Consider the following 14,627-nt stretch of genomic DNA (forward strand, 5'->3'; position numbering starts at 1 on the left):
TTTCTTTCTTTCTTTCTTTCACTTTTTCTCCCTTTTACTCAGAGCTGTGTGGATGAAAGGCTCTTGGTGCTCCAGCCAGGTGTCAGGGCTGTGCCTCTAAGGTGGGAGAGCCGAGTTCAGGACACTGGTCCACAAGAGACCTCCCAGCTCCACGTAATATCAAATGGGGAAAATCTCCCAGAGATCTCCATCTCAACACCAACACCCAGCTTCACTCAATGACCAGCAAGCTACAGTGCTGGACACCCTATGCCAAAAAACTAGCAAGACAGGAACACAATTAGCAGAGAGGCTGCCTAAAACCATAATAAGGCCACAGACACCCCAAAACACACCACCAGATGTGGACCTACCCACCAGAAAGACAAGATCCAGCCTCATCCACGAGAACACAGGCACTAGTTCCCTCCACCAGGAAGTCTACACAACCCACTGAACCAACCTTAGCCACTGGGGACAGACACCAAAAACAACGGGAACTACGAACCTGCAGCCTGCAAAAAGGAGACCGCAAACACAGTAAGATAAGCAAAATGAGAATACAGAAAAACACACAGCAGACGAAGGAGCAAGGTAAAAACCCACCAGACCCAACAAATGAAGAGGAAATAGGCAGTCTACCTGAAAAAGAATTCAGAATAATGATAGTAAAGATGATCCAAAATCTTGGAAATAGAATATACAAAATGCAAGAAACATTTAACAAGGACCTAGAAGAACTAAAGATGAAACAAGCAACAATGAACAACACAATAAATGAAATTAAAAAGACTCTAGAAGGGAACAATAGCAGAATAACTGAGGCAGAAGAACGGATAAGTGACCTGGGAGATAAAATAGTGGAAAATAACTACTGCAGAACAGAATAAAGAAAAAAGAATGAAAAGAACTGAGGACAGTCTCAGAGACCTCTGGGACAACATTAAACGCACCAACATTCGAATTATAGGGGTCCCAGAAGAAGAAGAGAAAAAGAAAGGGACTGAGAAAACATTTGACGAGATTATAGTTGTAAACTTCCCTAATATGGGAAAGGAAATAGTTAATGAAGTCCAGGAAGCACAGAGAGTCCCATACAGGATAAATCCAAGGAGAAACACACCAAGACACATATTAATCAAACTATCAAAAATTAAATACAAAGAAAACATATTAAAAGCAGCAAGGGAAAACAACAAATAACACACAAGGGAATCCCCATAAGGTTAACATCTGATCTTTGAGCAGAAACTCTGCAAGCCAGAAGGGAGTGGCAGGACATATTTAAAGTGATGAAGGAGAAAAACCTGCAACCAAGATTACTCTACCCAGCAAGGATCTCATTCAGATTTGATGGAGAAATTAAAATCTTTACAGACAAGCAAAAGCTGAGAGAGTTCAGCACCACCAAACCAGCTTTACAACAAATGCTAAAGGAACTTCTCTAGGCAAGAAACACAAGAGAAGGAAAAGGCCTACAATAACGAACCCAAAACAACTAAGAAAATGGGAATAGGAACATACATATTGATAATTACCTTAAAGGTAAATGGATTAAATGCTCCAACCAAAAGATATAGACAGGCTGAATGGATACAGAAAGAAGACCCATATATATGCTGTCTACAAGAAACCCACTTCAGACTTAGGAACACATACAAACTGAAAGTGAGGGGATGGAAAAAGATATTCCATGCAAATGGAAATCAAAAGAAAGCTGGAGTAGCAATTCTCATATCAGACAAAATAGACTTTAAAATAAAGACTATTAGAAGAGACAAAGAAGGACACTACATAATGATCAAGGGATCGATCCAAGAAGAAGATATAACAATTGTAAATATTTATGCACCCAACATAGGAACATCTCAATACATAAGGCAAATACTAACAGCCATAAAAGGGGAAATCGATAGTAACACAACCATGGTACGGGACTTTAACACCCCACTTTCACCAATGGACAGATGATCCAAAATGAAAATAAATAAGGAAACACAAGCTTTAAGTGATACATTAAGCCAGATGGACTTAATTGATATTTATAGGACATTCCATCCAAAACCAGCAGAATACACTTTTTCTCAAGTGCTCATGGAACATTGTCCAGGATAGATCATATCTTGGGTCACAAATCAAGCCTTGGTAAATTTAAGAAAACTGAAATCGTATCAAGTATCTTTTCCGACCACAACGCTATGAGACTAGATATCAATTACAGGAAAAGATCTGTAAAAAATACAAACACACGGAGGCTAAACAATACACTACTTAATAACGAAGTGATCACTGAAGAAATCAAAGAGGAAAGCAAAAAATACCTAGAAACAAATGACAATGGAGACATGATGACCCAAAACCTATGGGATGCAGCAAAAGCAGTTCTAAGAGGGAAGTTTATAGCAATACAATCCTACCTTAAGAAACAGGAAACATCTTGAATAAACAACCTAACCTTGCACGTAAAGGAATTAGAGAAAGAAGAACAAAAGAACCCCAGAGTTAGCAGAAGGAAAGATCATAAAGATCGGATCAGAAATAAATAAAAAAGAAATGAAGGAAACAATAGCAAAGATCAATAAAACTAAAAGCTGGTTCTTTGAGAAGATAAACAAAATTGAAAAACCATTAGCCACACTCATCAAGAAAAAAAGGGAGAAGACTCAAATCAATAGAATTAGAAATGAAAAAGGAGAAGTAACAACTGACACTGCAGAAATACAAAGGATCCTGAGAGATTACTACAAGCAACTCTATGTCAATAAAATGGACAACCTGGAAGAAATGGACAAATTCTTAGAAATGCACAATGTGCTGAGACTGAACCAGGAAGAAATAGAAAATATGAACAGACCAATCACAAGCACTGAAATTGAAACTGTGATTAAAAATCTTCCAACAAACAAAAGCCCAGGACCAGATGGCTTCACAGGCGAATTCTATCAAACATTTAGAGAAGAGCTAACACCTATCCTTCTCAAACTCTTCCAAAATATAGCAGAACACTCCCAAACTCATTCTATGAGGCCACCATCACCCTGGTACCAAAACCAGACAAAGATGTCACAAAGAAAGAAAACTACAGGCCAATATCACTGATGGACATAGATGCAAAAATCCTCAGCAAAATACTACCAAACAGAATCCAACAGCACATTAAAAGGATCATACACGATGATCAAGTGGGACTCATTCCAGGAATGCAAGGATTCTTCAATATATGCAAATCAATCAACGTGATACACCATATTCACAAATTGAAGGAGAAAAACCATATGATCATCTCAATAGATGCAGAGAAATGCAAATGAAAACTACAATGAGATATCATCTTACACCAGTCAAAATGGCCATCATCAAAAAATCTAGAAACAATAAATGCTGGAGAGGGTGTGGAGAAAAGGGAACACTCTTGCACTGCTGGTGGGAATGTAAATTGATACAGCCATGGAGAACAGTATGGAGGTTCCTTATAAAACTACAAATAGAACTACCATACGACCCAGCAATCCCACTACTGGGCATATACCCTGAGAAACCATAATTCAAAAAGAGTTATGTAACAAAATGTTCATTGCAGCTCTATTTACAATAGCCAGGACATGGGAGCAACCTATGTGTCCATCAACAGATGAATGGATAAAGATGTGGCACATATATACAATGGAATATTACTCAGCCATAAAAAGAAAAGAAATTGGGTTATTTGTAGTGAGGTGGATGGACCTAGAGTCTGTCATACAGAGTGAAGTAAGTCAGAAGGAGAAAAACAAATACCGTATGCTAATACATATATATGGAATCTATGAGAAAAAAAAATGTCATGAAGAACCTAGGGGTAATACAGGAATAAAGACGCAGTCCTAGTAAAGAATGGACTTGAGGATATGGCGGGGGAGGGTAAGCTGTGACAAAGTGAGAGAGTGGCATGGACATATATACACTACCAAACTTAAAATAGATAGCTAGTGGGAAGCAGCCGCATAGCACAGGGAGATCAGCTCAGTGGTTTGTGACCACCTAGAGGGGTGGGATAGGGAGGGTGGGAGGGAGGGAGACGCAAGAGGGAAGAGTTATGGGAACATATGTATATGTATAACTGATTCGCTTAGTTTTTAAAGCAGAAACTAACACACCATTGTAAAGCAATTGTACTTCAACAAAGATGTTAAAAAAAACTGTAACAAAAAAAAAGTAAGTTTAGGTCAAAGCAATGTGAATCATCAGAATTTTTTCTAGAGCTATTCAGATTCTATAAATAAACGTTGTTGAATAAAAAGAGCTCTGATTTAAGTGCTTCCTGCATACTAATTTCATCCATGTTTGAAATATAGCCTCTGAGTTTTCTTAGCTGTATTGCAGCTGGACAGATCTATTTGAACTACTTAGGGTCCCTGCTTTATTTTTTCTCTTTCTTTTCTCTCTCTCTCTCTCTCTCTCTCTTTTATTTTATTTTATTTTATTTTTTTTGCTGTACACGGGCCTCTCACTGTTGCGGCCTCTCCCATTGCGGAGCACAGGCTCTGGATGCTCAGGCTCAGTGGCCATGGCTTATGGGCCCAGCCGCTCCGCAGCATGTGGGATCTTACTGGACTGGGGCACGAACCCGTGTCCCCTGCATCGGCAGGCGGACTCTCAACCCCTGCGCCACCAGGGAAGCCCTCTCTCTCTTTTTTAAAGCATTCTCTTTGCCACTACTTCCTAATTACATCTCTAATCCCTGGAGTCATGGTCAAGTAATGTGAAATTTCAACCACAAATGAGGATTCTGTGAAAACCAACCTGGAAACAGAAATAAGAGGCAGAGTTTATGGAATTTCTCTTAGGTTCTGTAGCCTGACTTATTTTAGACCCTGCGATTTGAGCATGTGCTCATTTGTCTGTTTTGTTTGTCTAGATCAATTATGTTTTTCTGTATTTATTTGCAGTAAAAAATATTTTCCCACATGAGGGAATCATTTTGAGTAATATTATAACAAACTGAAGTTGGCCACACATCCTGAATGATATTGTCAGTATTTCTTCTTTTCTAAAAAATTTTGTTTTAACTCATTTTATGACCCATAAGATAGCCATTTCCGTGAATGAACCCTATGCTACATGTCCCTACCAACCACCAGTCATTTTATTCAGTGTTAATATTCAAGAGAAATTTCTGCATTACACCTTAAAACATCATTCCGAACACCCAACTAAAACTCCCCAAACCAAACCAAACAACACATAGTAATTTTTTTTTTCTGAATGGAAAACACATTTTTCTTTGGGTACTATCAGTATTCATTTTTAAATGATGCATTCATTTTCCAAGGTTCTCCTCAAGCTGAAATACTCTTCCCGATGCCAATAGCCTTGGAATGATTAGAGAAAATCAAATCTCCTAGGCAGATTTTAATGTAGCCATATGAAGGAAAAAGAATGATGGTGAGCAAGAGAGAAGAACTTTCTGGATAGAGTGACCCAAAAAGGAGGATATAAAAAAATATGAAAGGTCATAAAATCTCCCAAATGGTATAGTTTAGGCTCTGGTGAAAGCCAATTTTGGCTACCTGAGCCCTGGCAGGGGCAGATGAAACAAGCCAGTTTAGCTTGAAGAAGGAGATACTCTGCTTAATCTCAAGATAGGACCCCAGTCCCCCCATCCCCTCTCCCTGGAGATCATAGGGTCCCCCACTTGGGGGGCATTCCCATGGTTAGTTAATCATTAGACTACAGCTGTTCCCCAAATCAATGTGTGTGAGGGCAGGAAACCCAGAAAGGTGAGGTTAGGTAGCAGCAATTAATATTTTCTTTAAAAAAAATTTTATTAGAGTATAAAAAAATATGAAAGGTCAGAAAATCTCCCAAATGGTATAGTTTGGGCTCTGATGAAAGCCAATTTTGGCTACTAGAGTATAGTTAGATTATACTCTATTATTATTAGAGTATAGTTGATTTTAAAATGTTGTGTTAAGTTTCTGCTGTACAGCAAAGTGAATCAGTTGTACATGTACATATATCCACTCTTTTTTAGATTCTTTCCCATATAGGCCATTACAGAATATTGAGCAGAGTTCCCTGTGCTATACGGTAGGTCCTTATTAGTTATCTACTTTATATATAGTAGTGTGTATATATCAGACCCAATCTCCCAATTTATCCCCCCTTCCCCTTTCCCCTTTGGTAACCATAAGTTTGTTTTCTACATCTGTGACTCTATTTCTGTAAATAAGGTCATTTTTACCATTTTTTTTTTAGATTCCACATATAAGCAATATCATATAATATTTGTCTTTCTCTGTGTGATTTACCTCACTCAGTATGACAGTCTCTAGGTCCATCCATGTTGCTGCAAATGGCATTATTTCATTCTTTTTTATGGCTGAGTAATAGTCCATTGTATATATGTACCACACCTTCTTTATCCATTCCTCTCTGATAGACATTTAGGTTGCTTCCATGTCCTGGCTATTGTAAATAGTGAGCAGCAGTTAATTCTTGATGCAATGCTCCACTTAATAGAGTCTGAAAACCTAGTGGACATTTTTTATGACCCTGAGATTTCTTCATCCAGGAATCTGCATCCAGAAAGGCTTTAGGTGAGAAGCATCTGTGAAGTGGTTCTTTTTCATTCTCATTATTGAGGAGCAGGAGGGAAGAAGATGGCCTCTGTTGTCTGGTCTGCATAGCCTCCGTTAGGAAGGAAGGAATCTCCTCAGGGCCTCAGCCCAATGCAGCCTCCCACTGTGCCCCCTCCCAAAATGGGCTGAAAGCCGATTATGGAACTTCTACCTTGTTGACTGAAGGAGCAGGCTGAGGACAAAAGGCTTCAGCTCTGATTTAAAAATTCTACAAAAACAGAATTTGGGGCTCGTCTAAGTTCAGTTGTAAAACTGTGCTTGAGGTTGGCTCTATTTAATTTCCTTAAGAAATTAAGTAGTGACAGCAAGCTTACTGGTGTTCTCATGTCACCAGGTTACTGATGTGAATAACTGTACTGGGGCCTTCTTTGGTGTAGGGAACAAGGGATTTCATTTTTAAGCTATCACAGTCACAGTAGAAACTTGGGTTTTGTTGTTTCCGTGTTGACTTTGAAGAGGTAATGTATTGGGTTGGTCAAAAAGTTCGTTTGGTTTTAAGTAAAAATAAAAAATACATTTTTCATTTTCACAAAGAACTTTATTGAACAATGTATTCACTAAATGAACGAATATTTTGGCCAACCCAAATAAATGGTGAACGAGAAAGGAGAAATATCTCCAAGTCAAGATTAATGGTCCCAGTCAAGATGGCTTAGTAGGAGGATGTGGAATTCGCATCTCTGCACAACTAGGGCAGCTACCCGGCACTGGTGGGGGACCAAGGACACCTAAGGGGACAGGAGGAACTTGCGGGACCTTGGTTCCCAGGCCAGAGGTCAGGCCTGAGCTCCTGTGGTGGGAGTTCCGAGTCCAAACCACTGGACTGACAGAGAACCTCAGACTCCAGGGAATATTAATCAGAATGAGGCTTCCCGGAGTTCCTCATCTCAGCACCAAGACCCGACTCTATCCAACTGCCTGCAAACTCCAGTGCTGGACGTCTCAGGCCAAACGAGCAGTAAGACAGTAATACAGCACTGCCCATCAAAAAAAATAAATAAAAATAAAGAAATGACAAAAAATGTTGCAGACGAAGGAACAAGGTAAAAACCTACAAGACCAAATAAATGAAGATGAAATAGGCAATCTACCTGAAAGAGATTTCAGAGTAATGATAGTAGAGATGATCCAAAATCTTGGAACTAGAATGGAGAAAATACAAGAAACATTTAACAAGGATCGAGAAGAACTAAAGAGCAAACAAACAGTGATGAACAACACAATTACTGAAATTAAAAATACTCTAAAGGAATCAATTGCGGAATAAAAGAGACAGAAGTAACTGACAGGGAGCAGAATAAAGAAAAAAGAATGAAAAGAATTGAGGACAGTCTGAGAGACCTCTGGGACAACATTAAATGCACCAACATATGAATTATAGGGGTCCCAGAAGAAGAAGAGAAAAAGAGAGGGTGTGAGAAAATATTTGAAGAGATTATAATCAGAAACTTCCCTAACATGGGAAAAGAAATAGTCAATCAAGTCCAGGAAGCACAGAGAGTACCATACGGGATAAACCCAAAGAGAAACATGCTGAGATACATATTAATCAAACTATCAAAAATTAAATACAAAGAAAAAATATTAAAAGCAGCAAGGGAAAAGCAACAAATAACATACAAGGGAATCCACATAAGGTGAACAGCTGCTTTCAGCAGAAACTCTGCAAGCCAGAAGGGAGTGGCAGGACATATTTAAAGTGATGAAAGGGAAAAACCTACAACCAAGATTACTCTACCCATCAAGGATCTTATTCAGATTCAATGGAGAAATTAAAACCATTACAAATAAGCAAAAGTTAAGAGAATTCAGCACCACCAAACCAGCTTTACAAAAAATGCTAAAGGAACTTCTCTAGGCAAGAAACACAGAGAAGGAAAAGACCTACAAAAACAAACCGAAAACAATTAAGAAAATGGTAAGAGGAGCACACATATTGATAATTACCTTAAATGTAAATGGATTAAATGCTCTAACCAAAAGACATAGACTGGCTGCATGATACAAAAACAAGACCCATATAGATGCTGTCTACAAGACACCTACTTCAGACTTAGGGACACATACAGACAGAAAGTGAAGGGATGGAAAAAGATATTCCATGCAAATGGAAATCAAAAGAAAGCTGGAGTAGCAATTCTCATATCAGACAAAATAGACTTTAAAATAGACTTTAAGATAGACACTACATAATGATCAAGGGATCAATCCAAGAAGAAGATATAACAATTGTAATATTTATGCATCCAACATAGGGGCACCTCAATACATAAGGCAAATGCTAACAGCTATAAAAAGGGAAATCGACAGTAACACAATCATGGTAGGGGACTTTAACACCCCACTTTCAACATTGGACAGATCATCTGAAAGAAAATAAATAAGGAAACAAAAGCTTTAAGTGACACATGAAACATGATGGACTTAATTGATATTTATAGGACATTCTATCCAAAAACAACAGAATACACTTTCTTCTCAAGTGCTCATGGAACATTCTTCAGGGTAGACCATTTCTTGGGTCACAAATCAAGCCTTGGTAAATTTAAGAAAAGAAAAATCATATCAGGTATCTTTTCCGACCACAACGCTATGAGACTAGATATCAATTACAGGAAAAAAAAACTGTAAAAAATACAAAAACATGGAAGCTAAACAATATGCTACTAAATAACCAAGAGATCACTGAAGAAATCAAAGAGGAAATCAGAAAATACCTAGAAACAAATGACAATGAAAACACAATGACCAAAGACCTATGGGATGCAGCAAAAGCAGTTCCAAGAGGGAAGTTTATGACAATAGAATCCTACCTCAAGAAAGAAAAATCTCAAATAAACAACCTAACCTTACACCTAAAGCAATTAGAGAAAGAAGAACAAAAAACCCCAAAGTTAGCAGAAGGAAAGAAAACCTAAAGATCAGATTAGAAATAAATGAAAAAGAAATGAAGGAAATGGTAGCAAAGATCAATAAAACTAAAAGCTGGTTCTTTGAGAAGATAAAAAAAATTGATAAACCGTTAGCCACACACATCAAGAAAAAAAGGGAGAAGACTCAAATTAATAGAATTAGAAATGAAAAAGGAGAAGTAACAACTGACACTGCAGAAATATAAAGGATCATGAGAGGTTACTACAAGCAACTCTATGCCAATAAAATGGACAACCTGGAAGAAATGGACAAATTCTTAGAAATGCACAATGTGCTGAGACTGAACCAGGAAGAAATAGAAAATATGAACAGACCAATCACAAGCACTGAAATTGAAACTGTGATTAAAAGTCTCCCAACAAACAAAAGCCCAGGACCAGATGGCTTCACAGGTGAATTCTATCAAACATTTAGCGAAGAGGTAACACCCATCCTTTTCAAACTCTTCCAAAAAATTGCAGAGGAAGGAACACTCCCAAACTCATTCTACGAGGCCACCATCACCCTGATACCAAAATCAGGCAGAGACACTACAAAAAAAGAAAATTACAGACCAATATCACTGATGAATATAGATGTAAAAATCCTCAACAAAATACTAGCAGACAGAATCCAACAACCAACACATTAAAAGGATCATACATCATGGTCAAGTGGGAATTATCCCAGGGATGCAAGGATTCTTGAATATACACAAATTAATCAATGTGATACACCATATTCACAAATTGAGGGAGAAAAACTATATGATCATCTCAATAGATGCAGAGAAAGCTTTCAACAAAATTCAACACTGATTTATGACAAAAACCCTCCAGAAAGTAGGCATAGAGGGAACTTACCTCAACATAATAAAGGCCATATATGACAAACCCACAGCAAAAATCATTCTCAATGGTGAAAAACTGAAAGCATTTCTTCTAAGATCAGGAACAAGACAAGGTTGCCCACTCTCACCACTATTATTCAACATAGTTTTGGAAGTTTTAGCCACAGCAGTCAGAGAAGAGAAAGAAATAAAAGGAATACAAATCGGAAAAGAAGAAGTAAAACTGTCACTGTTTGCAGGTGAATTGATACTATACATACAGAATCCTAAAAATGCTACCAGAAAACTACTAGGGCTAATCAATGAATTTGGTAGAGTAGCAGGATAGAAAATTAATGCACAGAAATCTCTTTGTACTCCTATACACTAATGATGAAAAATCTGAAAGAGAAATTAAGGAAACACTCCCATTTACCATTGCAACAAAAAGAATAAAATACCTAGGAATAAACCTACCTAGGCGGACAAATGACCTTTATGCAGAAAGCTACAAGACAGTGATGAAAGAAATTAAAGATGATACAAACAGCTGGAGAGATATACCATGCTCTTGGATTGGAAGACTCAACATTGTGAAAATGACTATACCACCCCAAGCAATCTACAGATTCAATGCAATCCCTATCAAACTACCAATGGAATTTTTCACAGAACTTGAACAAAAAATTGCATAATATGTATGGAAACACAAAAGACCCCGAATAGCCAAAGCAGTCTTGAGAAAGAAAAATGGAGCTAGAGGAATCATGCTCCCTGACTTCAGACTATACTACAAAGCTACAGTAGACAAGACAGTATGGTACTTGCACAAAAACAGAAATATAGATCAGTGGAACAGGATAGAAAGCCCAGAGATAAACCCATGCACATATGGTCACCTTATTTTTGATAACAGAGGGAAAAGTATACAGTGGAGGAAAGATAGCCTCTTCAATAAGTGGTGCTGGGAAAACTGGACAGCTACATGTAAAAGAATGAAATTAGAACGCTCCCTAACACCATACACAAAAGTAAGCTCAAAATGGGTTAAAGACCTAAATGTAAGGCCAGACACTATCAAACTCTTAAAGGAAAACATAGGCAGAACACTCTATGACATAAATCACAGCAAGATCCTTTTTGACCCACCTCCTAGAGAAATGGAAATGAAAACAAAAATAAACAAAGGGGATCTAATGAAACTTCAAAGCTTTTGCACCACAAAGGAAACCATGAACAAGACGAAAAGACAACCCTCAGAATGGGAGAAAGTATTTGCAAATGAAGCAACAGACAGAGGATTAATCTCCAAAATATACAAACAGCTCGTGCAGCTCAATATCAAAAAAACCAAACAACCCAATCCAAAAATGGCTGGAGACCTAAACAGACATTTCTGCAAAGAAGATATACAGATTGCCAACAAACACATGAAAGGATGCTCAACATCACTAATCATTAGAGGAATGCAAATGAAAACCTCAATAAGGTATCACCTCACACTGGTCAGAATGGCCATCTTCAAAAAATCTACAAATAGTAAATGCTGGAGAGGGTGTGGAGAAAAGGGAACCCTCTTGCACTGTTGGTGGGAATGTAAATTGATACAGCCACTATGGAGAACAGTATGGAGGTTCCTTAAAAAACTAAAAATAGAACTACCATACGACCCAGCAATCCCACTACTGGGCCTATACCCTGAGAAAACCATAATTCAAAAAGAGTCATGTACCACAATGTTCATTGCAGCACTATTTACAATAGCCAGGACATGGGAGCAACCTAAGTGTCCATCAACAGATGAAAGGATAAACAAGATGTGGCACATATATACAATGGAATATTACTCAGCCATAAAGAGAAATGAAATTGAGTTATTTGTAGTGAGGTGGATGGACCTAGAGTCTGTTATACAGAGTGAAGTAAGTCTGAAAGAGAAAAACAAACACAGTATGCTAACACATATATATAGAATCTAAAAAAAAAAAAATGGTTCTGATGAACCTAGGGGCAGGACAGGAATTAAGACACAGACGTAGAGAATGGACTTGAGGACACAGGGAGTGGGAAGGGTAAACTGGGATGAAATGAGAGAGTAGCATTGACATATATACACTGTCAAATGTAAAATAGATAGCTAGTGGGAAGCAGCTGCATACCACAGGGAGATCAGCTCGGTGCTTTGCAACCCTCTAGAGCAGTGGGATAAGGTGGGTGGGAGGGAGACGCAAGAGGGAGGGGATATGGGGATATACGTACACATATAGCTGATTCACTTTGTTTTACAGCAGAAACTAAAAAAAAAAAAAAGAAAGAAAAAAGAAACTAACAGAGCGTTGTAAAGCAATTATACTCCAATAAAGATGTTAAAAAAGATAAAAGGATTAACGCTCCTCAGATTGCTATTGTTATAAGAGCTGATAAAATAATGTAATTTAAATTTTCATAATGAGTCTATATTTGTTTTCAGTCAGTCCAGGACAGAGGGTTAAAAAAGGCCCACTGGTTGGCCAGGATTAAGAAGAGCTATCAGACATCAGGCACAGTGGCTTTTGGTGACCACTCTCCATATATCAAGGCACTTTACACTGAAAACTTAAAATAAGAATGTTTGCCAGTGGAGTATACAGCAAAATAATTTTTTATGTTTCCCTGCTTTCAAAGTTTTAATCCAGCTGTCAACATCAGAACGTTTTTTGTTGTAAATAAAGAAAACTCAACTGAAAGTGACCTAAGCAACACAGAGCATGTATATTTCACACAACAAGGCATTTGAAATTTTCGTGATTCCAGACTTATTTAATTTAGTGTCCAAATGATATCACGAAGGTTCCAGCACCTCTCCATCTCTCCTCTATAACAAGTTGGCTTGTCTTGTAGCTGAATTTCCTCATGACCCCAAAATGGCTGCCATCATTCCAACCCTCAAATGCAGATAGCAAGATCCAGAGGCAGCAAAGGGTTTGTTTCGTTTTGTGTGCGTCTTCCGTTATCAATAAAGGACACTTTCCCTGAGTTACCAGTATATTTTACACCTCACTGTTGCAGGGAAGGAGACACAGAGAGGGATAGCAGTTTAGTAGACAATAAACAGCGTTAGTCACAAAATTGGAGTTCGACACACTAAACACAGGTAGACGTTCCTAGGGGAGAGGGTAGTCACATGTGCTTGATTATTGACAATATTTTGACTTCAGCCTTTTCCCCACCTTCTCAAAGTGGTGAAGCAATTTCTTGTATGGGAATGAAAAGAGGGCAACATGGTGTGTTGACAGAACATGGGTTTTAGGTGTTACCTTAGGTGATTCCCAAGTGGGGTCAGTGTTAGTATTTTTCCTGAAGTTTCCTCGTCTTGATAACTTTCCCCTTTTGTAAGAAGATCTGTGTTGTAGAGATCTGGGGAACACGTCTACTGTGTCTTCTCCTTCTTAAACTTACTGAATGATACAGGCGGGAATCAGAGATCTATTCTCTATGCCTTGACCTCTCTCTGGAGCAGAATGAGGAATACTCGAAAAGCTTATCAAGTCTCCTTGTAAATAGAGAAGACGGCAGGGAAATGAACTTTGGGGGATCATACAGATGAGGGAAAACACAGACTTCTATAGGATCTGGGGATATAGAGGTTGCAGTCTCCTCAGGTGACTTATTTCAGGGTCCAGCTGTTCCCAGTATCCCTTCACACTGCAAATCTGCCAGGTTCTCTGTTTTTTTTCCTCAAAAGGGGATATCCATGGATTTCTATGTGATACGTAATGATCCCAGTTCTTGAAAAATGATGAAGAAAGGCAAAAATAAAAGTGACCGTGAGAAGATTAAAAAAAGGTGGGGGGAGACGGGGGGAGAGAAAAAAACCTCAGAAGACTTGGATATTTCAGAATTGGAAAAGAGGAGTTTAGTAAGCAAAGGAAAATTGAGGAACAAAGTCTATTTCTCTATCTTTAAAAGTATCTGTAATTCTGCAGTAGAAGTCAGATGGTTAAAGAGTGGAAATAGAGTGTAGGATGCTGTATTTTCTAGGTTTTGATTTGAAAGAAAAGTTTCAGATACTCAGCACACAAGTGGTGATTATATTAAGGCCATTTGATTTTGTTCAGGTTTTTTTTTTTTCTTCCCATCCCTGGATTCCCTAGTTCCCCACACAGTTTTATTTTTAAAGCCTTTGTGCAAGACTAAATGACCAGAGAAGAGCTGTTTTTTAAAAAAGGGTTTGAAGTTTGTTTGCTTAACAAAGTGTTTGCAGTCATAATTACGTTGCATATTAAAGTTCAAAACCATCTCATGTT

The sequence above is a fragment of the Phocoena sinus genome, chromosome 12 (assembly GCF_008692025.1).
Source record: "Phocoena sinus isolate mPhoSin1 chromosome 12, mPhoSin1.pri, whole genome shotgun sequence".
NCBI classification, from domain to species: domain Eukaryota; kingdom Metazoa; phylum Chordata; class Mammalia; order Artiodactyla; family Phocoenidae; genus Phocoena; species Phocoena sinus.